The sequence below is a fragment of the Lutra lutra genome, chromosome 9 (genome assembly GCF_902655055.1).
Source record: "Lutra lutra chromosome 9, mLutLut1.2, whole genome shotgun sequence".
NCBI classification, from domain to species: domain Eukaryota; kingdom Metazoa; phylum Chordata; class Mammalia; order Carnivora; family Mustelidae; genus Lutra; species Lutra lutra.
This window is the reverse complement of record NC_062286.1, coordinates 128,319,969-128,344,382: the sequence shown is the minus strand read 5'-3', so window position 1 is coordinate 128,344,382 and position 24,414 is coordinate 128,319,969. Positions and strand designations below refer to the sequence as shown.

The window sequence follows — 24,414 nt, the reverse complement described above, 5'->3', positions numbered from 1 at the left end:
AAACAAGTAGGTAGAGAGGCAGGCAGAGAGAGAGAGGAGGAAGCAGGCTCCCTGCTGAGCAGAGAGCCCGATGCGGGGCTCGATCCCAGGACCCTGGGATCATGACCTGAGCTGAAGGCAGAGGCTTTAACCCATTGAGCCACCCAGGCGCACTTCAACAGCAATACTTTAAGGCAGAAGGAAATGGTATAATATAGGTAAGATACTCAAAGAAAGTACAAACCAAGAATTTATATCCAGCAAAACTGACCTTCTATGAAGACCCATTATTACCTTGCAAACACTCAGTATTTTTCCCATGAGCTCTTCCTGAGTTGTCTACCAAGAGAGAGTGGAAGCCCAATGACACGTTTGGAGAGACATTGCCTCCAGGACTGGTCGTAAGCACTCGGTATTTATTTACTTGGAAAAGTAACACTAGATGATTGTTAAAAGAAAAACGAAGTTTAAAGTGCCTATATGCTCTAACAGTGTGGTTATAGCACAGTCCTCCAAAGTGGTGGGGAAGGGGCACAGTGGATGTGAGCAGTTTTGTATCCATTTCTGGTATTCTAGCTGGTAGCAGCAATTTTCCCATTGTTATTCTGAGATAGTTGCATGTAAAAAGTGGCAAATCAGTTATTGTAGAACCTTTCAAAAAAGTTTTAAAGATTTTATTTATTTATTTGACAGAGATCACAAATAGGCAGAAAGGCAGGCAGAGAGAGAGGGGGAAGCAGGCTCCTTGCTGAGCAGAGAACCCGATGTAGGGCTTGATCCCAGGACCCTGGGATCATGACCTGAGCCAAAGGCAGAGGCTTTAACCCACTGAGCCACCCAGGCGCTCCGAACCTTTCAAATTTTGCATCCCCTGATATATATGTGGGAGGTTTACATATATATACTCTATAATCTATATTAATAAATATATAAAATCTATGTCTATATTTATATAAAAGACCTAATTCTATTACTAAAAAGGCCTAGAAATAATGGCTAATCTAGTAGCAGTGAGCATACATAATAATAGTCATCTTATAGTCTTGTGATGCCTTTTTCTACTTAAGAAAATAGAGGGACCTTTTGGAGAAATTGCTGATTCTAGATGTGTGGCAGGAAATATAAAAGATGAGCCTGGGATATCTTGTCATACCAGTTAACAAGGAAGCCACCGAGCTATCAAGTGGACTTGGATACCAGCCTGATGTTGTTACAACTTCAGCTGTAGCAAAGATTGTAATTGCAATCGAGTTAAATGCATCAAAAATTTAATAAGCTCATGGTGATCTTCGGCAAAAAACACTAACTGATCACCTTCTGAAGATGGTATAGAAACAAATTACATTCTTTAAAGTTATGTAAATAAAACAGAAAAATCAAGTATTTGTTCCACTTTTCTTATATGAACTGTACTACTTGGGTGACCAAGTAATAGATGAAGAAAAACATCTTACAAAATTTATTACAAATGATACAGGAAAACAAAATGATACAATATTGCGGTTTTGCACCCTGCCATGAATTAGTGTGTGTAGCCGTTGTACACAATAGCAGCGAATATCAAAGAACAGAAAACTCTAGCGTGTATGTGCTTCTTGACAAAAAAAATACAGAACCACCTATAATCATGCCAGAGGGATGGAAACTGGCTGACTCAGCTGCTAATACACAGGAAATGCGGAGGGCAAGGGCCATGTTAAATTGGACTGTGAAGATGTAGTAGACAAAAATCCAGACTTTGAGAAAGGCTATGGGTCAAACAGCATAACAGATAGACTACAAGGAAAAGAAAGAGATATGGGGGGAATCTGTGGGTTAAAACACAGATTAAGTTGTTTTTTTTTTTTTAATGGGCAAAATGGAACTATAATGTCTAGGGATACACACTCAAATGATTAGCAAGGAAATAATTACTATAGAAGTCAGGCTAGGAATTACTTTTGTGGGGAGAGGCTATGATTGAGATGAGGTACATAGAGGGGCTCCAGGGGTCACTGGCAAAGTTTTGTTTCTTGACCTGGGTGGTGGTTACTGGGATGTTTGCCCCCCAAATAATCACTATGCTACAAATTTAATTTGTATGATTTTCCATATCTGTCATTTATTTTATAATATAAAGTTTTAAAAATATATATATATATTTTTATAGATTTTATTTATTTATTTGACACAGAGAGAGAGAGAGAGAGAGATCACAAGTAGGCAGAGTGGGAGAGGGGGAAGCAGGCTCCCCGCCGAGCAGAGAGCCCAATGCGGGGCTCGATCCCAGGACCCTGAGCCAAAGGCAGAGGCTTAATCCACTGAGCCACCCAGGTGCCCCTTTAAAATATGTTTTTAAAAATTTGACAGAAAGAGAGAGAGAGACATCAAGAGAGGGAATAGAAGCAGGGGGAGTGAGAGAGGGAGAAGCAGACTCCCAGCAGAGCAGGGAGCCCGTTGTGGGGCTCAATCCCAGGACCCTCGGATCATGACCTGAGCTGAAGGGAGACACTTAATGACTGAGCCACCCAGGCACTCCCATAATACAAAGTTTTTAAAAGATGAAAACAGAACTACCTACTTCACAGTGCATGTGTGTGTGTATGTACACATGTTCGAATATCCAGCTTCTGGTACATAGTAGGTACTCAATAAATATGTTTCCTTTTTTCCGTTAATCCTATCGAATAGCCTTGCCTGTGGGATTTTAGCACCATTGCTAACATTACTAACTTGTGGGATTAATCAAAAACAGGTAGTACTCATTAAGTGACTATTATGTGCCGGGCACCGTTCCCAGTACATCTAATCTAAGCATCCTCACAATTCTATTATTATTACTCCCATTTTACAGAGAAGAAAACCGAGTCGGAGAGGTCACCTTTAGCCACACAGAAGGCGGTAAAGCAGCCTGGTTTTGAACCCAGGCAGTCTGCCTCCACAGTCCCTACTCACACGCACAGCATATATAACTCACTGGTTTTCATTTGGTGTCCAGTGAATGTTTGCAGGCATAACGTCCCCCTACCAAGCGCCTGTGGATGTGGGTGCCGTCTCTTGAGACTCACACTACCTGAATCTCGAGAACAGCCCTGGTGGGTGAAGGTTCTGGCTAGTTTGCATTTGATGGTTGGGAAAACCAGACTCAGGGAGGCAAAGGAACTTGCCCAAAGTAAATGGCGGTTGGCGGTGGGGGATGGTAATTGTGGATGGGGAAGGTTTGTACTCTTTGGCCCTTGGGATTCTAAAGAACAAAATGTTCCATACTCTTAAACAAATGCTCATCTGATGAATCTGACCCAGTCTGAGGTCACGGGTTGCCCAACCAGCCGTCCAGAGCCTGACTTGGCTTGAGAAGTGTCCAGACGAGGGCTGGGAGAAGTCAAGGGCTTGGCAAGCGCCAGACATGCTTGACCCCAACTGGGGGATCATGCGAAGCTTGTGACCCATGGGCCTAGCGTGCCTCAAGGAGCCAGAGGCTTCTATTACTCTCTGTGCCAGACTTTTCTCTCACAAGCCTTGGAGTCAGGGCCCAGAATTGGGCTGCCACTTCTCTGAGCTAGAGATAAAGATGTGAGTGGGGCTGGCTGTGTGAACTTCCCACAAGAGGTGAGAGCACAGCTGTGTTGTTCTGGTCACACATAGATTTTTAAATCTGAGTCAGCATGACTGTTTGGAGGTACAGGCTGTCCTCTCTGTTCCCAGGGGCCCTAGAGCCCAGCTGGGCTGAAGCATTTCCAAAACAGGGCCTGGAGTAGTAGGGGACCAAGAGGGGTGGAGATTCCACATCCCCAGCCCCAGCAATGCCAGCATAAAAGCCCACCCAGACCACCCTCCACTGAATGAGTAACATCCAGCAGTACTGCGTCCTTACCACTGTGAGGCGCTGTGCTATATGCCTCATATATATTCATGCCACCAACCTTGTGGAGGTGCTATCAGGTGGGGGCTCTTACCAGTACCATTGGACAGGTGGGAAAACCCAGACCAGGAGAGGAAAATCACTTGTCATCAGCAGTCACACAGAGATGGGATTTCAGGTCTTTGATTGTGGGATCCTAGAGAGTCAGATCTGGCAACAACCTATATATGTCACTCAGTCCTCACAATGACCCTACCATGTAGGTATTGCCACCCTCATGAAGATATGAGAAAATGGAGGCTCGGGGAGGCAGACGGGACTTGTACAGTGTTGCTCTAAAGCTCGTCTGTGTCAGCCAGTGATAACTTTTCAAGAACATAGTCCAAAGCCCACAAGTGCTAAAACTTGGCTATGACCACTTAAAACCCTGATATATATTATTATCCCTACATTCACCCACAGTTCTCCTATGGTAAGGAGAGAGGACAATGATCCTTTGGTGGCCATCTTCTTGGAAGAGTGGAATGGAATGATGGGGGCTCTTGGCAGGAGGGCAGAATTTGAAGAGCTTAATGTGGGCAGGGATGTCTGAGGTTGGGAGAAATGGGTTGTCCTGCTGTGCTGGTGAAGGAGGTAGATCATGGGGGTGTGCTGAGGTCAGCCCACACGCCCACATGCTCCAAGGCAAAGGCTGCTGCAGTGTTTCCCACGGACCAGCATGAGCAGAGAGTACCTACAAGGGGTCCAAGCTTACTTCTTGGTCACTGGGGACAGTGCAGTCATATCCCACAGGACCCTGTGGAAGGGCAAAGGGGTGGCAGCAACAGAAAGCTAGAGTTGGCTGCCAGATTCCTAGTGCTGAGGAAGGAGTTGCTAGAGACCCCTAGGAAGACAGGTGGATCTGTCAAGGTCAATGTAGAAGGGCCTGTGGCTTTGGCCATCTCCACGAGCCCACAACAGTGTCCCATGACAGAAAGGGGCAGGTTAAAATGTGTCCTAGAGAGCTCAAAGCCATCCAAGATGGTGGCAGGTCAAGGGAAACCCTTCTTCCCCCTCTCCATCTCTACCCAGCCCTCTAAGCACCACCTGTGTGGAGGGGGAGGAGAAAGGGAGGAGCCTCCCACACCACCTCCCACCACTGCAGCAGGCTGCCAGCCTAAAGCAGGACCAAGCTGGCCCAGGGGAGAAGCTTTAAACCCAAATCAAGCTGGGAGTTGTGATCAGTAGCGTTACTGGACATTCTAATTTCTAAATCAACAGTGTGTGTTTGACCTAAAGTGATTATAGAATTGTCTGTTTCCGGAGAATGAGCAGAGAAGTAACTGGGATGAGTTTTCACCTAGTTGGCAGAGAAAATGTCTCTCCACTGAATAAATTTTTAAAGGGACACTGGGAGACAAAAATAAAGGTGTGTTTAGATTACGTCATGAGTCCGGGCTGTTCCACATGCTGGTTGCAGCAGGACTGACGATTCTCTGAAACAAGCCTGGAGGTGGATGTTCCCGAATGCCCTATAGCTGGCTTCATGGGCAGGCAAGAAGTGTGGGTGCCTCTGGGGACCTCTTGAGTCCTTCCTTTATGGGGCCAGCACTGCCCCCAGTGCCCCCCAGATGCTCCAGTGGTTGGCATCTGACGTCTCATTCCATCTCCTTCTCCTGAGCACCGTGACCTCAGACGTCACCTCACCCAAGAGGTTACCCTCCTCACCCACAGGTAGTTCACAGCCAATGACCCATAAGAGGTACAAAAGGCCAGCCCCCTTGCCAGACTTTACCTGAGAACAAATCTCTGCTTAGTTCCATCCCATCCTGCGTTCCTCCCTCCCTTATGGGTGTCCACCTCAATAAATTGCATGTACCTCATCCCTGCCTCAGGCTCTGTTTCCAGGGAACCCGACTGAAGACCACCCTGAGCCTTGGGAGGCATTCTGTGATGGGGCCATATTGCTAGTCCTGAGCCAGCTACTCCATTAGCAATTCTCCCAGATCCCAAATCAGACAGACAGACCTAGGTTCGAATCCCAGCTCAGTCCCTTAACTGCTGAATGACAGTGGCCAAGGCTGTTTTCCACACCTCAGTTTTCTGATGTGGAAAATAGAGGGAAAAAAAACCCCAACCACTCTCCTCAAGGCTTTATAAGAATGGGCTATTCACCCCCCACCGCACCCCCCAGTCCCCTCACTACCACCCCCACTACCCTGTGCCTGTGACAGTCACTGCCTCTCCTATTCCTCTGGGCTAGGAGCCCTGACTCCACACTGAAGGAGGCAGCTGTTACCCTCTGCTTTGAAGGTGTGTCCTGGGGTAAGGCTCCGGACCATGGGTTAGAATTAACCCTCATCTCTTAGAAACACCGGCGATCTGCCTGTCCTGATACTGTATGTTGCCTGGGTGCTAGCTCCCTATGTCTTCACTACCCTTCAAAGCTGTTATGGTCACTTCTGCTCTATACAGGAGAAAACTGGGATCCAGACGGGCCAAAGGACCACCAGTGGGGGCCACAGGAGAAGAGACGCTGGTGCGTCCTCCTGGAATGGCCAACATGAAAAAGACTTGCCCTGGCAACTGGGACTCTTTGTACACTGCTGGTGGGGATGCAAGATAGCACAACTAGTTTGGAGAATGGTTTACAGTGGCTTTTGAAAGAGTTAAACATACACTTACATGACTCAGCAGAGCCACTCCTCGGCACTTGCCCTCGGGTAACGAAAGTGTCTGTCCACACGAGAGTGTCTGGGAGACGTGCGCAAGAATGTTCTTAGCAGCTGTATTTATGATGATCCCCAACTGGGGAAAACAATGTCCATCCCCAGGGGAGTGTGATAAATGAACCGATATACATATAATAAGTAAAAAGAGCAATAAAAAGGAACAAACTATTGATACGTGCAACAACATGGGTAAATCTCAGAGTAATTATGCCCAGTCGGTGAAGCCAAACCAAAAGGGTCCGTCTTGCACGATTCCATTTCTATAAAGTTCCAGAACTGTTAACATAATCTATAGTGAAGAGAAAAGTATTCCACGGCGACCGTGGTGGCTTGGGGATGGGAGTGGGTGTGATAAGGAGGAGAGGCTTACACCAGGCTACCGGGAAACTTCTGGGGTGATGGAGACGTTCATCCTCTTGATTGTGGTGATGGGTTCATGGGTATGCACATATGTCAAAGCAAATAAAATTACGCAGTTTAAGTAGGAATTGTTCATTGTACATCAAGTATGTCTCAATAATGCTGGTTTTTGTTTGTTTGTTTTTAAACTGGAGAGTGGTGCAATTAGTCTTTGAAGCCACGTAAGTCTGATGTGAAACCACACGGAAGCTGGTGAATTATTAAAAGCCCCCCTTTCTGGGCTGGAGATATATAGGCAGCCCAAACGGCACCACTTCCAGGAAGACTTCCATCCCCTCCATGGTAAACTATGGCTTTTCAGAAATTGCCGCTCCCATGGCCTTGGGTCCACAATGCCCTTCTACCTGCCTTTGGGATTTTTGTCAGTGGCTCCTTGCTCCACTTGGGGAACTTCCCTTGCAGTCTCCCCCATAGTGTCCTTCAAATGTGCCAGTGGAGAGCCCAGGACCAGTATCAGACCCACCTGGGTTTGAATCCCAGCTCTGCCATTTACACCCGCTGTCCACCTGACCTCTGATGCCTCCTTTACTTCTTGGAGCTTCAGATTCCTCATCTGAATAATAATAGAAGCTACCTCGAGATTGCCTCCAGGATCAAATGAGAGATAGTTCGAGTTAACCAATTAGCAAAGGGCCTGGTGTGTCATAAAGCACTCAATAAATGTTAACTATTACTGATCTTCACCTGGGCAGTGGCTGCTGACTGTTTAAGTTTCTCAGCCTTTGAATCAAGTACTTACCGCCCCAGCTATATTTATTGACATGGAAGGATGCCCAAAGCATACTCTTGGGGAGGGGTGGGTGGCAGAAATCAGGCTACAAACAAGATATACCTCCCAGGTAAGGATTAAAAGGGGTGGTGGTGGGGGGGAACGGACACATAGCTCTTCGCCTGGTGTGTGACACAGCACGAAGCACTCACTGAAAGCTAGCTGGGATTCTTGTTGATGTGAAAGCATTTTGTAGTCTGTCCGATGCTACATTCAAATAGATCATGTGAGTTCCTGGGAACAAGACGTTCGCGATTGTGCTGGGACAGCGAAACACAGAGACCTGTTCCTCACCTTCTGCTTGCCTTCTCACGAACTTCAGGGGGCTACCGTCGGCAGGGCTAGAGTTGGACTTGGGACCCATTAGTTCGATGTGGGTTTGGGCACTTTCTTCTGTGTCCTGGAGCGAAAGAAAAGGAAAAATACTGCACTTTCAAGCAGCGAGACTCCAAGCTTGGCTAAAGGGTGGTAACTGAGATGTTATGACAAAATGTAAACACTGGAGGGCGCTCCATCAACCTGCGATAGAGAAAATCACAAAAAGGAGTGACGATGATAATAATAATATGAATGCTGTGGTTACATTTATTGAGTTCTTACTATGAGCTCCTCAAATGTGCTAAGGGACCCACAACCTTTATCTCGTTTTATCCTTAGAGCACCCCTTCAAATACTGTTTACTTAGGATTTTATAGAGTGTATTGTTCCTTAGAATTTTTAAACATTTAAGGAGTCACAATTCACAAATCTTTTAAAATGAGCAAATATTAAGGGTACAGCTTGGTGAATTGTTACAAGTGTGTATACACAGGTAACCCCGCATCCAGATCAAGATATATGACTTTTCTTGCCCCCTTTCCCCCCACCCCCACTGCCCGCAACTTCTTTCCTAACTTCTACCATCATTTATTCCTTTTGCTTCTTTTTGAACTTCATATAAATGGGGTCATACATATATGATATTTAGGTTTCCAGCTTTAGCACATAAAAAGTCAGGATGCCATACGAATTTGAATTTCATCTGGGAAATATTTGTGCTAAAAAACATTCACTGTTTATCTGAAGTTCAAATTCACCTGAACATCTCGTATTTTTTCTGGCAACTCCAGTGTCTTTCACAACTGACCCCTTTCAACATAATTGTGAGATTCACTCCTGTTGTTAGAGTTATTGGCAATTCACTCTTTCTTCATGACTAATTAGTATTCCACTCTACAAGTATACCTCAATATATTTACTACTTCTACTGTTGATGGGGAAGGGAAGGTTAGTCTTAGGCCCTAGAGAGTAGTGTTAAGCAGGTATACCCTACAAGTGAATCGGAGGCCTAGTGGATTTGAATTCCAGTTCCACCTCTTTTTTTTTTTTTAAGATTTTATTTATTTATTTGACAGAGAGATCACAAGCAGGCAGAGAGGCAGGCAGAGAGAGAGGAGGAAGCAGGCTCCCTGCCGAGCAGAGAGCCCGATGCGGGGCTCGATCCCAGGACTCTGAGATCATGACCTGAGCCGAAGGCAGCGGCTTAACCCACTGAGCCACCCAGGCGCCCCCCAGTTCCACCTCTTACTGCTCGTGAGACCTGGTGACAATCTTCCTGTGCCTCCCTGTGACAACCTTAATATGGGCTCATAATAGTACCTCAAAGGGTTTGTAAGGTTTAAAGGGGACTTACCGTTGGGAGATATAAACCATTTAGAATAGGGTCCAGCACACAGTTGGTGCTCGATAAAAGTTGCCAGTGTCATTGTACCCATTAGGCCCAGGAGAAAATAGAAGTTCAGAGACAGAAACTTGCTCAAAGTCACATACCTAGTAACAGAACCCTTTTGTCACTGATATCGAGGAAATTGGACTCATTTATTCATTCAACAATTTTTGTTGAGCATCTACTACACATCTGGCACTGTTTTAGACCTTGAAGTTATACACTGAACAAATCAACCAAAGTCCCTGCCCTTATGAAATATATCCTTATTAGTTAAATGAAATACTGTCTGGAAAGCACTTAACATGGAGCCCCACACGCATTACTGTTCCAAAAACAGCAGCTTTTAGCCAGACCGGAGCCATCCGGTCTGTGGCAACGCTGTGTGATGGGTATCAGCAGTCCCATTTTACAGATGAGAAAACTGATGCTTAGAGAGGTTGAGGCACTGGCCCAAGGTGACACAGCCAGTAGCAGCAGAAGAGGAATTCAGAGTCACGTCCACCTGACTCCAAACCCTCTTGAATTTCTCTGGGCTTGTTTCTCAGTCTTGAGCTCTGCCTCTGGACTCCAGATGTTAGGAGGCTCAAGTCGCAGCTTTTGTCACCCCGGGTAAGTGACTTGCTGTCTGCGAGTCCTAGTTTCAACACTTCTGCACGGGATTGCCTTAGGGATCTGCGGAGAGCGCTCGGTGCAGATACAGGCCGAAGATAAACAGCCTCTAGAGGGCGCAAGTGTGGACCCACCGTGGGGAGGGGTCCTGCCTGTGGGAGCTGCTCCGCCCTTAAATCAAAACCTTACTTCGCTAAACGAGCTTATAGACATGGAAAGCTGCCTAGAATATCTTGTTGGGTCTTCTGCAAGCAGGTGTAGTGCGCATGAGTGGAACAGTGGCGGTGCTGTGCTGAATGCTCTCTAAGTAGTTAGCTCAGTTCTCCTCGCACCCCGGGGTGCTAGGTGCTGCCATGGGACAATTTTGCTGGTTGGAGAAACTGAAGCAGAGCGAAGCTGACCGCTAGCTCGTGACATTTTGGCTTCAGCACTTCAGCGCTACCTCTGGGGAGGGTGGTCTGTCTCTGGGTGGTAAAATTTCAGTGTTTTGAACTTTGAATCTCTCTGTGTTATTTGAGCTTTGGGGATATGTCGGTTTTGTTTTTAGAAAAACAACAATAGGAGGGGTTTTAAGGAGGGTGTTTGCTGTCTTTCAGAATTAGCTATGAACACTTCTAGGGACAAACCACTCCCACTCTTTTTTTTTTTTTTTGTGGTGGGGAGACCACAGTCCTTGGAGTTGGGGACTCAGGTTCCAGCTATCATGTCCTCCTACCCCAGGGTCCCGGGTCCACCAGGAGAGCAAGGCTCCTGGCACAGGGTAGGTCCTCAGCAAGGGTCCTCTGGCTCTAGGGGGAGGGGGGATCGTTGTGCCTGGATCTTGCTCTACATTTCCACCACCCAGATCTGTGTCCTGCCTTCCCGTGGGGCCCTGAGAATTAACGAATGAACCAAATCACAAATAGTTTACAGGTTCTAAGAAGTGGCAAGAGACACAAGACCCAATTAAAGGGATGATGAATGGTGGCCCACTGGGCTGGGAGGGCATGGCCATCTGGGAACCCCCAAATCCTGTCCAGGCTGGTAGGATAGGAAGGGGCTGCTGGGAGTTTTCTGCCTGTGACCCCACTCATGACCCCAGCTCCTATCACCCCAGCCTCTAAAAGACTGGGCTCACAGGGCCATAAATTCCTGCTGTCGTTAGTCAGTATCTCTACAGCCCAGACTGTTTGCCAGGAGCCCTACAATTATTTTTATCACTTATGAGTCCCATAATTATTTTTTATCGCTTTTTTTCTCACAGCAGCCTTGCAAGTAGGGCTAGTTTTGCTCTTTTTTTGTCTGGAGTTAGGGAAATCCAAGTCCTGGATGTTTTCAGAGAAGCTTCTGGCTTTGCCCCAAACTCCAGAGAGGGTCAGTGTTCAAACTCACAGCCCCTCCGTGTCCCAGCTGGAACTCTGGGTGAGGCCAGGGCTGTGGGGGAATTGGGCGGTGGAAACAGGGGAGCCTTGGGAGCCAGGTAAAGGCCTGAGGCTTGGCTACTTCCAAGCTGTGTGACCTAGGGCAAGTCACTCAACCTCTCTGTGCTTCAGTTTCTTCATCAAATAAGGATGTAATAATAGTACTCATCTCATACGTTAGTGTATATAGGTGCTCAGCAACCATGAGGTTCTACATAACCTTGAGTTGGGACCTGGATTCTAAACTCAAATCCTTGCCTACTGGGCGACTTGGGTCCATCTCTTGCCCTTTCTGAGCCTCAGATTTCTCATATGTAACATGGGTGTAATCTTGCCTGCCTCACACCCTGGCTTTCTTGTCCCTGGTCCCATCAGCCTGATCTTCTCAGAGCCCTCAAATTGCCAACTCTTCCCTCCTGCTTGGAGCTATGCCCAACCCTCCCACCCCCTGCTTTGTAGGGTAGCTCTCCATTATCAGCTCAGGCATCCTTCCTGCCCCCCACCAACTTCTTTTCATCACTGGGTCAATAAATATTTATTGAGCACCTACTATGTGCCGGGACTGTAGTAGTTGGTAGGTAAGACAAGGCAAAGTCCATGTCCTCATGACGGGGAGATAGACAATAAACTAAAAAAGAAATTAAAAACAAAACAAAACAACCCACAGCAATTACAGACTGTATTATATACTTCATAAGGGAAAATTATAGCCCCATAAGAGGAAGTAAGCAGGGAAGGTTGCTTTCCAGAAAGGCCTCTCCAAGGAGACGTTTTTATTTGAACTAACAATTTATTTGAATAGATACATGGTACAAAATTCAGGCAGTACTCGTCATCCAGCCAAAAAGGCCCGTATTACCAGTTTCTTGGTGGGGAGAGCGGGGACGGTGACATCTGTGGCAACATCTGAATCAGAGAAACAGCAGCTGATTGTAGATATGGGAGAAGAGGAGTCCAGGCAGAGGGAAGGGCCAGAGCAAAGGCCCTGAGGCAGGACCCACACGACTGGAGAGAGGGAGAAAGGAGAGTAAGCCATGGTGATTGGAGGCCTGTGGTAAGTGGGCTACCACTTTGCGTCATGGGTATAACTCTTGAGTTAGGGGTAGAGCGGAGGTGAGGCCTTCTGATTTGTATTTTATAAAAACAGCATGGAGAATGGATTTAGGGATCCGAGTGGGACAAGGAGACCAACGAGGTGGTGACTGCAGAGCTGGGGATGGTGAAGACCAGCTAGGGTGGCCCAGGAGGGCCGTGAGAAGGGGTGGGTTTGGGTGGTTTGGGAGGTAGGGTGGAGACCAATGAGGATCCCGGCCACTGCTGGTAGTTCCGTCTTTGTGATGACTGGATGAACATTACACCCTGTAAGCTGGCACAGAGTGGGTGCTTGGATGTTTGCTGAAGAGATGACTACAGATGAAAAGGCCCTTTGTAAGTGGAGACACGCCCCTGGAGAGATGGCTGGGGTGGCTCCTGGGTCCTCTCTCCACCCCCAAGGGCGGGCACTCCCCTGCCACCCAACCCTGTGGGTGAATCACCCCCAAACCCGTCCTGCCGTGTGAAGCCTGCTTCTCAGAGGCAGAACTTTAGAACCTTAAGATCTCACATTTTAAACGTTAGCCACGAAACCCTTTTCCTGGGAAAGCCTGATCGATAAAATGTATAGAATTTTTTTTTTTTATTAAATACCTCCACTTCCAATCAGGGCACACCTGACAATCGCTCTATTTGCATCTTTTCATCAAAGAGCCATTGGTCACTTCCTGCAGGGAAGCCAGTCCCCCAAATTCAATTGTTTCAGTATTTGGTTTCCTTCACATCTGAAGGCTTTTCTGCTTCACCCAGAGACAAATTTCCAAATGGTAACAATCTGTGTGTATGTGTGCCTCGAAAGTTTTATGTAATGTTTAAAATATGCATTTTAAAAATGCACAAAGCCTATGTGGACAGCTCGGTAATCCTTACGAAGAGAACACCACGTCAGGGGCCCCCAATGAAGAACGAGCAGCCAGCCAGCACCCCCCGCCAGAAACCCTGCTTGTGAATTACTTGTAAATATCTGAGTCTTCCACTCCAGCTACAATCCAACAGAAGCGGCCCTTTTTTCCTGAGTCTTCACGCTAGGTAGCTCTGGCAGCCTAAGTTAGAATCCTAAACTGTCTCCACTGCATTAAACTTTGGGATGAATATCCAAGGGCTCAAAAAAATGTATTATCATTATGATTATTTGAAAACATGTTTTTAAAGGATATTTCTACTACCACCATCATCATCATTATCACTATTACTAACACCATTATCATCTCAAAGTTTCTTTTAAAATATATTCATATGGGGGCGCCTGAGTGGCTCAGCTGGTTAAGCATCTGCCTTTGGCTCAGGTCATGAACCCAGGGTCCTGGGATCAAGCCCCACATTGGGTTCTCTGCTCAGTGAGGAGTCTGCTTCTCCCTCTCCCTCGGAACACTCCCCCTGTTTATGCTGGCTCTCTGTCTCTCTTCCATGCTCACTCTCTCTGTGTCAAACAAATAAATAAAATCTTTAAAAATATAAAATATATTAATAGGTCTCATAGAGGTCATGGTTAAATGTGGGTACATTGGACCCAGATAACCTGGAATCAAATCATGACTCCGTTACTAGGGGCTTGTGTATCCTCAGGCAATTACAAAACCTCTCTGTGCCACTGTACAAAGAGGATGCTAATAATATTTATCTCACTGGGTTCTTATAAAGATTAAATAAGATAATACTTATAAGGTCATTAGAAAAGCAACTAACACAGAATAAACATTCAATATACGTTAGCTACTTATTATTTTAAAAATCATGTAGGCAGACTGATCATCTGACCTGCTAGGGAGACGCACCCTCTCAGCCTGCCTGAGACGGAAGGGATTTTCAGAACACAGGACTTTCACTGCTAAAACAGGCAAGGTCGCCGGCAAAAAAAAAAAAAAAAAGATGAATTGGTCACTTTAACCCTGCCTGACAGTTATATCTCACTGTAATTTAACAGACTGGGCCATTTACTTTTATTAAATTATTAACTAATTAATTAATTAATATTATTTATTTATTAAATTATAGATTTGGTTTTGAAAATAGTATTTGAATCACATGCCCCTTTTAAGCATCCCTTATGATACAGTTTCTGCAAAGCACTAATCTTGCTTACATTTTGCCCATTTTACAGATGCCCAGAGATGCAAAGGAGCCCCCTCTTTGTGGCAGCCCCCACCTTGACGAGTCTCCTCCATCACTTCCTCCAGAAAGCTGACAGATACAGTTTCTTTTGTGCTCACCAGGCTCTGAGTAACATACTAAGTGCTTTCCCTTCATTTGATTCTGACAGTAATCCTAGGAGGTGGGTTCTACTATGACACCCATTTAAGAGATGAGACACCTTCTTGCCTTCTTTTTTTTTTTTTTTTAAAGATTTTATTTATTTATTTGACAGACAGAGATCACAAGTAGGCAGAGAGGCAGGCAGAGAGGCAGGCAGAGAGAGAGAGGAGGAAGCAGGCTCCCTGCAGAGCAGAGAGCCCGATGTGGGGCTCGATCCCAGGACCCTGGGATCATGACCTGAGCCAAAGGCAGAGGCTTTAACCCACTGAGCCACCCAGGCGCCCCACCTTCTTGCCTTCTTGCTTTCCATCTTACCCTCCCACCCATATCTCCAGGACTATCATTCATTCATTCTTCATTCATTCTGTATGTATTTGCCTAATTGTGGTTTCCTGAAATTTCTGTTACAGGGGGAAAAAAAAAACCACAAAACACCCAGGTTCCCTGGGTCTTATTTAGTCACTGAGTCTAGACCCTTGTTGGCTGTAGCCTGTTTTAGGACATTGTGGAAGGATCATTTGATTGAATCAGCAAATGTCTCCTACCCCTGGGGCTATGTGGTGAATGACACAGAGACCTTGCCCTCAAGTACTTGAGTCTGGTAAGGGACCCAGCTCCCCTGGTTCTCTCCCCACTGTACAGGGGGTGGCTTGAAGACAAAGACTGGGTCTTTTCATCTCTCTGTCATTAAGAGAAGGTTGAGTGGGTCACAGTGCAGTGAGGGACACCGGTGTCCAGAACCCCCAGCTGGGAACTCCCAGGCTCCCAGGAGGGAGCAGTTAGCATCTCAGGGATATAAATCAGGGTTTTTCAACTCATCAACATTAATTTTTGGGGCCAATTTTCAGTTGTGGGAGGCTGTCCTGTGCACTCTAGGATAAACAGCAGCATTCCTGGTCCCCCACCCCCCACTAGGGGTAAAAAAAGTAGCACCCCCACACTAGCAATGACAGCCAAAAATATCTCCAGACATTGCCAGCTGTCCCCTGAGGGGCAGAAGTATTCCAAGTAGGGAACCAATGACTTAACTGAAGCAAATTTAACGAAGGAAGTATATGGGCAGGCTTGGGGAAACTTTAAGGAATATCGAGGAACCCAGGGACTAGAAACAGTGGGGAGCTGTCATCACCCCAAAGCTTGAAGGGCAAGACAGGGAACAGTGTTGGTGCTCCCGGGGAGAGCTGGAACTGTAGAAGCAAGGCCAAGGCAAGAGCGTAGGTCTTGGAGAAATGTAGCCCCCATGAAGATGAAGGCAAAATCGGGTGGTGATGGGTCACATCAACACCTCATTCTTTGTCATCCTGCCCTTTAATCTACCACTGACTCCTCCCTCTGCCAGATCCAGTGAGGAGTCAGGAGGCGTGGGTGCCTCCCAGGGCACAGAGCAGGGCAGATGAGGGCATGCGGAGGTGGTGGGCAAATGGAAGATAACCGTCACAGGGAGGTGGCAGCAGGCCCCAGATACTGGGCATCTGAGCTCAATCTTGTAACTTGTGCAGTTTTCCAGGTGGGGTAGACCGGGAAAGGGCATTTCCACCAGCGGGAACAGCATGTACAAAGGCACGGAGTTACAAAAGAGCCTGGCTCACTTCATTGTTTATTTAATTATGATTGTTTGTTTGATTGATTGACTCTGATCTATGAGCACGGAGTAAAAATAAAACGCTCAAATGGTACAAAAGGGCATAAAATGAAAAGTAGTTCTTCCTCCCACCCCTGACCCCAACTACCCAACTCACCTCCCCAGAGGCCACCTTTCTCTCCAGTCTCTTACCACCTTCTAGAAAGAGTCAAGGCAAATGGTAGCTGGGAAATGTATAAACTCCTAATTCGACTTAATTTCATGGGTGTTTGTGGAACCCCTACTGTGTGCAAAGAGATGGACAAGAAGTTCTGGCTTTGGGCTCTAAGCTCAACCCGTCACCAAACGCTCTGTGGCTTCCCATTTCCTCCTCCAAGCAAGCAGTGAGTCTCCAAGGATCCTGCCAGCCCTGTGGGGTTTGTCCACAGTTGTGTTGTTCAACTGATGTTTTGTGAATTAAACTGAATGAAAGCTGAACCACTGGCAAGAAGCACATTGTAACACAGGAACACACATTAGCCTTGGGTGTGGTTCCAGAGACCACGTGCTTGTTTTGAGGAGACAATTGAGGTTTCTGTCTCCAAAGACCTGCTCTTGCTTGAGTCAATGGAACAGTTGCCTAAGAAGGGAATACTGCGGGATGGCCTTGAGGGTAGGCTGGGTTGGAAGCAAGTTGCATGGTGGTTGGCCTGGCTCAGACCTGCCCCGGAAAGACCAGATCCTGCTTGGCTACCCCCTGCAGGTATCTGCAGCCCCAGGGAGAGTTTAGAACCAGAAGGAAGATCTGGGAGGGCCAGTAGGTGACAGATGTGGGGAGTCCTACAGCCAACTGGTATACCAGCAAACAACCAAATCTGGGAACCAGATGCCCAGCCAGAAGCCCAGAAGCCAGAGCAACCCAGGTCACCGGGAGCAGACAACAACAGGGCTTTTCCTTACCTCTGCTCTTCCATGCTGATCTCTCTTTTTCTCTCAAGACCCACTTCCTTCCAGGCAATGCCTGTATATCAAGCACTTAGGGCAAACATGCCTCCCATGGACCAGATGCCTGCTTCGTGCAAGGATACACCACGCACCAGCTCTCACTTTCTGGCTGCTCTGCAAGGGAGGTCTTGGTGACCCACTTTGCAAACAAGGAAAACAGGCTCAAAAAGAGGGGGTGGTGTGTAGGGCAGTGTGAGGTCAGGGATTGTCAATGCAAAGTGATGTCAACAGGCATCTTGGGATGAAGAATTATGGAGTGTTGAGCACAGAATCCAAGAATCAGAGAAGTCAGGAGGTCCAGGAGACCCAGACTCACAGGTTAGCAGTATAATCCACACTCCCCATCCTTTCACCACACCATGGATAAAACAGCTCTCTTTGGCCCATCTCCCATCTGTTTAGGTCTCTTCTCTCACCTGGGGTCTTGTTCCAGCCTTCTCTCTGGTCTCTCTTCTTCCCAAACTTGCACGCAGCAGCTGAGGCAACTTTCCAGGCTCTAGGCACACTATGCCACTCTTCACCTTAAAACCCTTCACTGGCTCCCCTTTTGCCCTCAGGATAAAGTTCAAACTCCTTAACATGATTTACTAGGTCCTCTGTCACCTGGCCATAGTCTCTTGCTACTCTGCTGCTCTCCAGCACCCCTCTACCGGCTCTACACCAACTCATACAGACCTCATCTTACCAGATATTATCCACTCTTTCCCTCTTCCTAACCCCTGGACCTTTGCACTTGCTGTTCCCTCCACTTGGATCACCAAGTGTGGTGTGCACCAGCGCCACCTTCTTTGGTTGGAATCCTCCCTCTCTCTTCCTGTCTCCTCTGGGAAGGAATTTCTGCTCACACCCCTCTCAAGGAGGCTGGGTTAGTGCCTCTTTCTCCACTTCCACTCCCCCAATTCCTGTGCCTCCCCACATGACTGCTCACTATGCAATGTATCACATATGCCCATGGGCTTACCTGTGTCCCCATCAGCCAAATGAGCTACAGGAAGGCAGAAACAGGGGGTCACCTTTTCTCTACTGAACCCCTAGCTCCTGGCACTATGCCTGAAGAGAAGAGTCATTGAGCAAAATATATATTGTTAAAATAATAATAATATGTTAGAATCACAGAATCACAAAATTTGAGAATCATGGATTTGTGAAACAAAAACCTGAAATCCCAGAATCGTAGACTCATCAATTAGAGAGTATTAGAAATGCAAACTGAGAACCCCCAAAACAGGATCTCAAGGTTGGAAGAATTTTTGTACAGGTAACTCATCTAAGGGGTGTTAGTGGATTAGGAAAGTCTCAGCTGTGCTCTTCTATATATTTAATTTATATTTTAACATATATTTATATAATATTACATTCACATCTTTCAAATGTTTACTTTTATAATGTATCCTACTATAATATGTATTAAGTACCAAACTTATTTATTAGCCAATATTTGTTAAGCACATAGTATGTTCAGATAATGTGCTGGCAACTGTATTTTATCTGTGGCTACATAATAAATTACCATGATTTTAAAGAAAATTATTATCTCACAGTTTTTGCATGGTAGGACTTCAGGAGGGGCAAGCTGGATAGTCTGACTTAGCGTCTCTCACGAGGTTGCAGTCAGAGTGTCCGCCAGAGCCCCGGTCACCCGAAGGCTTGATTGTGGCTGGAAGGTCCACAGTCAAGATGGCTCATCCAGGAGGCTGGCCCGTGACAGGAGGCCTCAGCCCCTCTCTGTGTGGACTTCGCCACAAGGCTGCTTGATGTCCTTACACATGACTGCCAGCTTTCTCAGAGCAAGTGATCCAAGATGGCAAAATGGGAGTCCTGGTACCTTTTTAAACCTGGACCTGAAAGTCACACTCTTTCATGTCCAGAGTATCCTGCGGATGACACAGGCTAGTCAGTTTGGAAGAGGATCTCAGAATGTGTGAATATCAGGAAATGGGGCTCCTTGAGGGCCATCTTAGAGGCTGGTTACCACGGCAGTGTTCAATAACAATGACAAGACCCTGCTCTTGGAGTTTAACAGTCTAGGGGGAGGAGTAGAGGAAGACAATAAGTCAATATACAAATACAATATACTTTCAGATAGTGGTAAGCACAATGAAGGAAATCACACAAGATAATAAATTAAAGTAGGGGCTGGCAAAGGATAGTCATTGGCCCAATCTGGCCCACTGCCTGCTTTTGTAAATAAAGTTTTATTGGGACTCAGTCACGCCCATTCACTTAGGTATCATTTTTGGTTGCTTTCACACTGTAACAGAAGATTTAAGCAGTTGTAGCAGAGACCACATAGCCTGCTAAGCTTCGTATGTTTAGCTAAGTTGCTCAGGGACCAACTCTTTTTAAGAGGTGACATTTGAGCAGAGACCTGAATGGTTAGAAGGAAGCAGCCATGGGAAGAGCTGGGGGAAAGAGTGAGTGTTCCAGAAAAGGGAGACATTGGGGTGAAGCCTGTGAAATGAGAACAGGTTTGGTGTGTTGAGGAACAAGGAGGAGGCCAAGGGGTCTGCAGTGGAATGACTGAGGGGTAGGGGGTAGGAGATGATTTTGGAGAAGGGGTCAGAGCCATGTCATATAGGGTCTGGGGCCCCAGTAAAGGGTTTGAATTTTGTTTCAGGGATGGTGGGAAGCCACTGGAGGGTTTTAAGAGGGAGAGGTAGGATCTGATAGGGATGGAAGAGATGGCTGGTGTAGTTTGTCCCCATCTTCTGAGCAAGACAGCGCTTCTGCTGCCCCTCTAAGTGCAGCTGTCCCAGAACTTGCTAGTGTTAACGAGACCCAGGTAAAGACATTTTGCATTGTTTTGCTACGTGTTCAGGACTCAGCAATCCTTCTTGTCATACTGTCTTTCTTATTTTTTTTTAAATTAGTATTTTATTTTATTTTTAAAGATTTTTATTTATTTATTTGACAACAGAGATCACAGGTAGGCAGAGAGGCAGGCAGAGAGAGAGAGGAAGGGAAGCAGGCTCCCCGTTGAGCAGAGAGCCCGATGCAGGGCTCGATCCCAGGACCCCGGGATCATGACCTGAGCTGAAGGCAGAGGCTTTAACCCACTGAGCCACCCACGCGCCCCCTGTCCTTTCTTTTGATTCACGTTGAGTCCCTTGCTCTCCCATCTCTGCCTCTCTCTTCTGGATCTAGAAGAGCTGCAAAGTTGGAAAGAACACTGGATTTTGAGCCCTGGATTCCAGACTCTTTTTCTGACATGGACTTGGGTGTGACCTTGAAAGAATCAGCCAACCTTCTGGGCCTTAGTTACCTCATCTGTAAAATGAGGTGAGAGTCCAGACTGCTTGGAGCAGGACCAGGTGGTCAGAAGGGGGGTTGTATTGGACACATACACCACAGTCCGAGGGAAAGCCCAAACGTCTGGTTCACGGGCTTGGCCATGCTGCGGTTGCTGACTTGGGTGATGGGTCCCAGGGGTGGTTGGTCCATTGGGCAGAAGGCTCCCTGCAAACTGTCTCCTGCTTGAATTTTGAACAACAGGGCAGCTTGCTCCCTCCCAGAGCCCCCTGGGATGGCAGACTGGCTTTGTTTGGCATTGTTTGGGGCAAGGCTCTGGAGGGAGAAGGGAAAGTTTTCTCGTCTACGAGATGAGTAGAATCTAACCCAAGATGCTTCAGCTGTAAGAGGCACTCCCTTCGAGTGTAGCGCTAAGAAAGAAAACTGCCCCCTGATCTCACCAGCAGTGATCACAGGATGCCACTGACTTACAGACCTACCCTACCTTCAGGTGAAAAAAGGTGCTTCATAGAAATATCACAATAACCACTTTAAATTTTTTTTGAAAGATTTTACTTCTTTTTTTTTTTTTAAGATTTTATTTATTTATTTGTCAGAGAGAGAGGGAGAGAGAGCAAGCACAGGCAGACAGAATGGCAGGCAGAGGCAGAGGGAGAAGCAGGCTCCCTGATGAGCAAGGAGCCCGATGTGGGACTCGATCCCAGGACGCCGGGATCATGACCTGAGCCGAAGGCAGCTGCTTAACCAACTGAGCCACCCAGGCATCCCGAAAGATTTTACTTCTTTATTTGACACAGAGAGAGAGAGAAAGAGAGAGAGAGGGAGAGAGGGAAGGCAAGCAGGGAGATCACGAGAGGAAGAAGCAGGCTTCCCACCCAGCAGGAAGCCCAACATGGGGCCCCAGGATCATGACCTGAGCCGAAGGCACACGCCTAATGGCTGAGCCACCCAGGTGCCCCAATAACGGCTTTAAATTAATTAAACTGGGTTTAATGATCCTCCTGAGGTTTACGTGAGGCCAGAACATGATAAGTGTGTGACGGGCCCTGACCGCAGGCCCCGTGTGCCTGGCTTAGCAGTGGCTGTCCCTTGCTTGGCATTTCTCAACTGTCCCCTGACTCTCCTGGCCCGGGGCATCGCCCTCACAGGGCTGCTCAGGTTTATGGCGACAATCACTGCCTCTGCTAGACGTGATCTCAAGCTATAAAGGCTTTTATAGTTTCACTCTCCCCCTGAGATAAGCCTGGGAGCCCTTCCCAAGGCCGGGGAGCAATTTCAGAGCCACGGTGCCGGGGGAGCGGGGAGGTGGGGCAGGACGTTACACAAGTCGGGAAATGGAACAAGTTTTATGGCCCCAACTTCTCTAAAAATACCGTGTTCTCATATCCTCAGCGTGAACCTGGGGGGTGAGATCAGCACCTGGAGCACAGTGATACTGATTTGGTCACTCATTCATTCAACAAACAGGGAACTGGTTGCAGGGCAGAGTCCCGTACAGAGCTCCTCATTTTGCCACCATGACACGCCATGGGGCCCCAGGGCAAGTCCCTTCCTCTCATCTGTACAAGAAGGACAGCTGATGTCACCTGCCTCATAGCCTCACTGAGGTGCTTATACCAGACGATGTGTCGGCGAGCACTTAGCGTGTGGCAAGCCTGCTAGGGACGTGGCTAGAATCCCTTTCCCTCACCATCGACTTCCATTCCATTTGTTGTTTGTGCCTCTTCTTCTTCCAGACTGGGTGGTGGTGTGGACCAGGGTAGAATCCTCCCTTCATCAGTGCTAGCTACGCTCCCTCTTTATTTTTATTTATTTTTTATTTTTTAAAAAGATTTTATTTATTTATTTGACAGACAGAGATCACAAGCAGGCAGAGAGACAGGCATAGAGAGAGGAGGAAGCAGGCTTCCCGCTGAGCAGAGAGCCCATTGCGGGGCTTAATCCCAGGACCCTGAGATCATGCCCTGAGCCAAAGGCAGAGGCTTAACCCACTGAGCCACCCAGGCGCCCCATATGATCCCTCTTTAAATGAGTTCCACCAACTCCTTGGCTTTTTTTTTTTCTTTCCTCTTTTATTTTAAGGTATACATTTCCAGATTCTAAGCCTTAACCTCTTTAATGGATGGTTCTGCAAGTTTGGGCAAATGTACATGGCCGCGTAACCACAACCACAGTCAAGATACAGAGCATTTCCGTGACCCAAGCCCCCTCCTCTAGGACACTTTGTACTGGACCTTCCACCCCCGCCCCTGTGCCTGGCAACCACAGCACCTGACCCTAGAATTTTGTCTTTTCCAGAATATCAGACAGATGGCTATTGTGTGTAACGTTTGCGGTCTGGCATCTCACACTCAGAATGATGCATTTGCAATCCAGTTGGCTGGGATCCGCCGTTTGCTCCCTGTTCTTGCTGAGCAACATTCCCACTTGGCTTTTAAATTACATCTATGCTGATGACTTGGCCTCCTCCCCAGCCCAGCTTGGCCCTGAGCTCTAGGCTTGTATATCCATCCAATGATTTCGTGGATGTTTCATTGGCACCTCACACCCACCAAACATCCCCAGCAGAATTCTGCTTTCAAACCCAGATCTTCAGTCCCCAAATCTATGGTTTCCCCGCTCTACAGCCCCCCAAACCTATGGCTCCCCAAATCTATAGCCCCCCTCAAATCTGTGGCTCCTCAAATCAACAACTCCCCAAATCTCAGACCCCCAAATCTGTAGCCCCCAACTCTACAGCACCCCCCAATCTGCAGCCCACAGTCTTCCTCATTTCAATAATGAGGACCACCGGTCCCACAGCTACTTCCTGTCTTTCATTCACACTTCCCACCCATTAGCCAGCTCTTGGCGGTGCTACTTCCCCAAATCCCAATCCGGCCATCTTGTCCCTTCCACCCCGTACATTCCCCCTTAACACATTATTCCAGACTTAGTGGCTTGAAACAACACTCACTTACTAGCTCAGCATCCAGTCAGAAGCCCAGGCATGGCGTGACGGGATTCTCTACCCGAGGTCTTACAAGATTGAGTTCCTACCTGAAGTCTCTGGGGAAGGATCCACTTCCAGGCTTATTCAGGTTGTTGCCTGGATTTGGTTCCTCGCGGTTGTAGGATTGAGGTCACCGTGTCTCAGTGGGCTCTCCCCTGGGGGGTTGCTCTCCTTTTCTAGAAACTGCCTGCATTCCTTGCCATGGGGCCCCCTCTGTCTTCAAAGCTGGCTTGAAGACACTCCCTTACCTCAAATCCCTCTCGTGCTTCTCATTTCATTTACCAGAAAGAGAGTAGCTCCTTTGAAGGGCTCAGCTGTTTAGGGCAGGCCCACCAAGGGTGATCTCCCTATTACAAAGTCTGCTGGTTTGGGACCTTCATTACATCTGCGGAATCCCTTCATTGCAGCACTCAGATTAGTGTCTGATTGAATAATTGAGAGACGGTGTGTATAGCCCAGGGGGCAGGAGTCTTGAAGTCCCCTTCGAATGCTGCCTACCACCCTGCTCTTGGCCCAGCGGCCATCCTCTCTCCCCTGGACCACTGCACACACCACCTCTGGGCTTTGCCGTTTCCACTCCTGTTCCATGTTATCTGTTCTCTACCCCTTGGAGAGTGACCTTTAATGAACACAGATCGCATCACCTCCCTATTTAAAAACTTCTAAGAGGTTCCCATTGTACCTAAAATAAAATCCAAGATCTTTCCCATGGCCTAGAGGGTCCCCCCAACCCTGTCCCTCCCCGCACAGACTTCATCTACTCTCCAGCCACACTGACCTTTCTGCTCAGCCTCCAGTGCTCTCAGCTGTCTCTCACCTGAGCTT

The 24,414-nt window shown here is 47.3% G+C and overlaps 1 protein-coding gene across 3 annotated transcripts in view; it reads right to left on the bottom strand.

Moving 5' to 3' along the window:
* The window catches only part of TTPAL (alpha tocopherol transfer protein like), a 38,886-nt gene extending 20,904 nt beyond the window's left edge, over positions 1 to 17,982 (bottom strand). Inside the window, exons 1-2 of one of the 3 annotated variants that reach the window (XM_047744926.1) lie at positions 17,765 to 17,982; positions 17,304 to 17,462 (exon numbers count right to left, since the gene is read on the bottom strand). The gene's annotated coding sequence lies outside the window, so the exon portion shown is untranslated. Of the gene's footprint in view, positions 1 to 8,014; positions 8,121 to 17,303; positions 17,463 to 17,764 lie in introns of all 3 variants that reach the window. The other 2 variants (XM_047744928.1, XM_047744927.1) reach the window with 2 other exon arrangements.
* Positions 17,983 to 24,414: the final 6,432 nt, after the last annotated feature.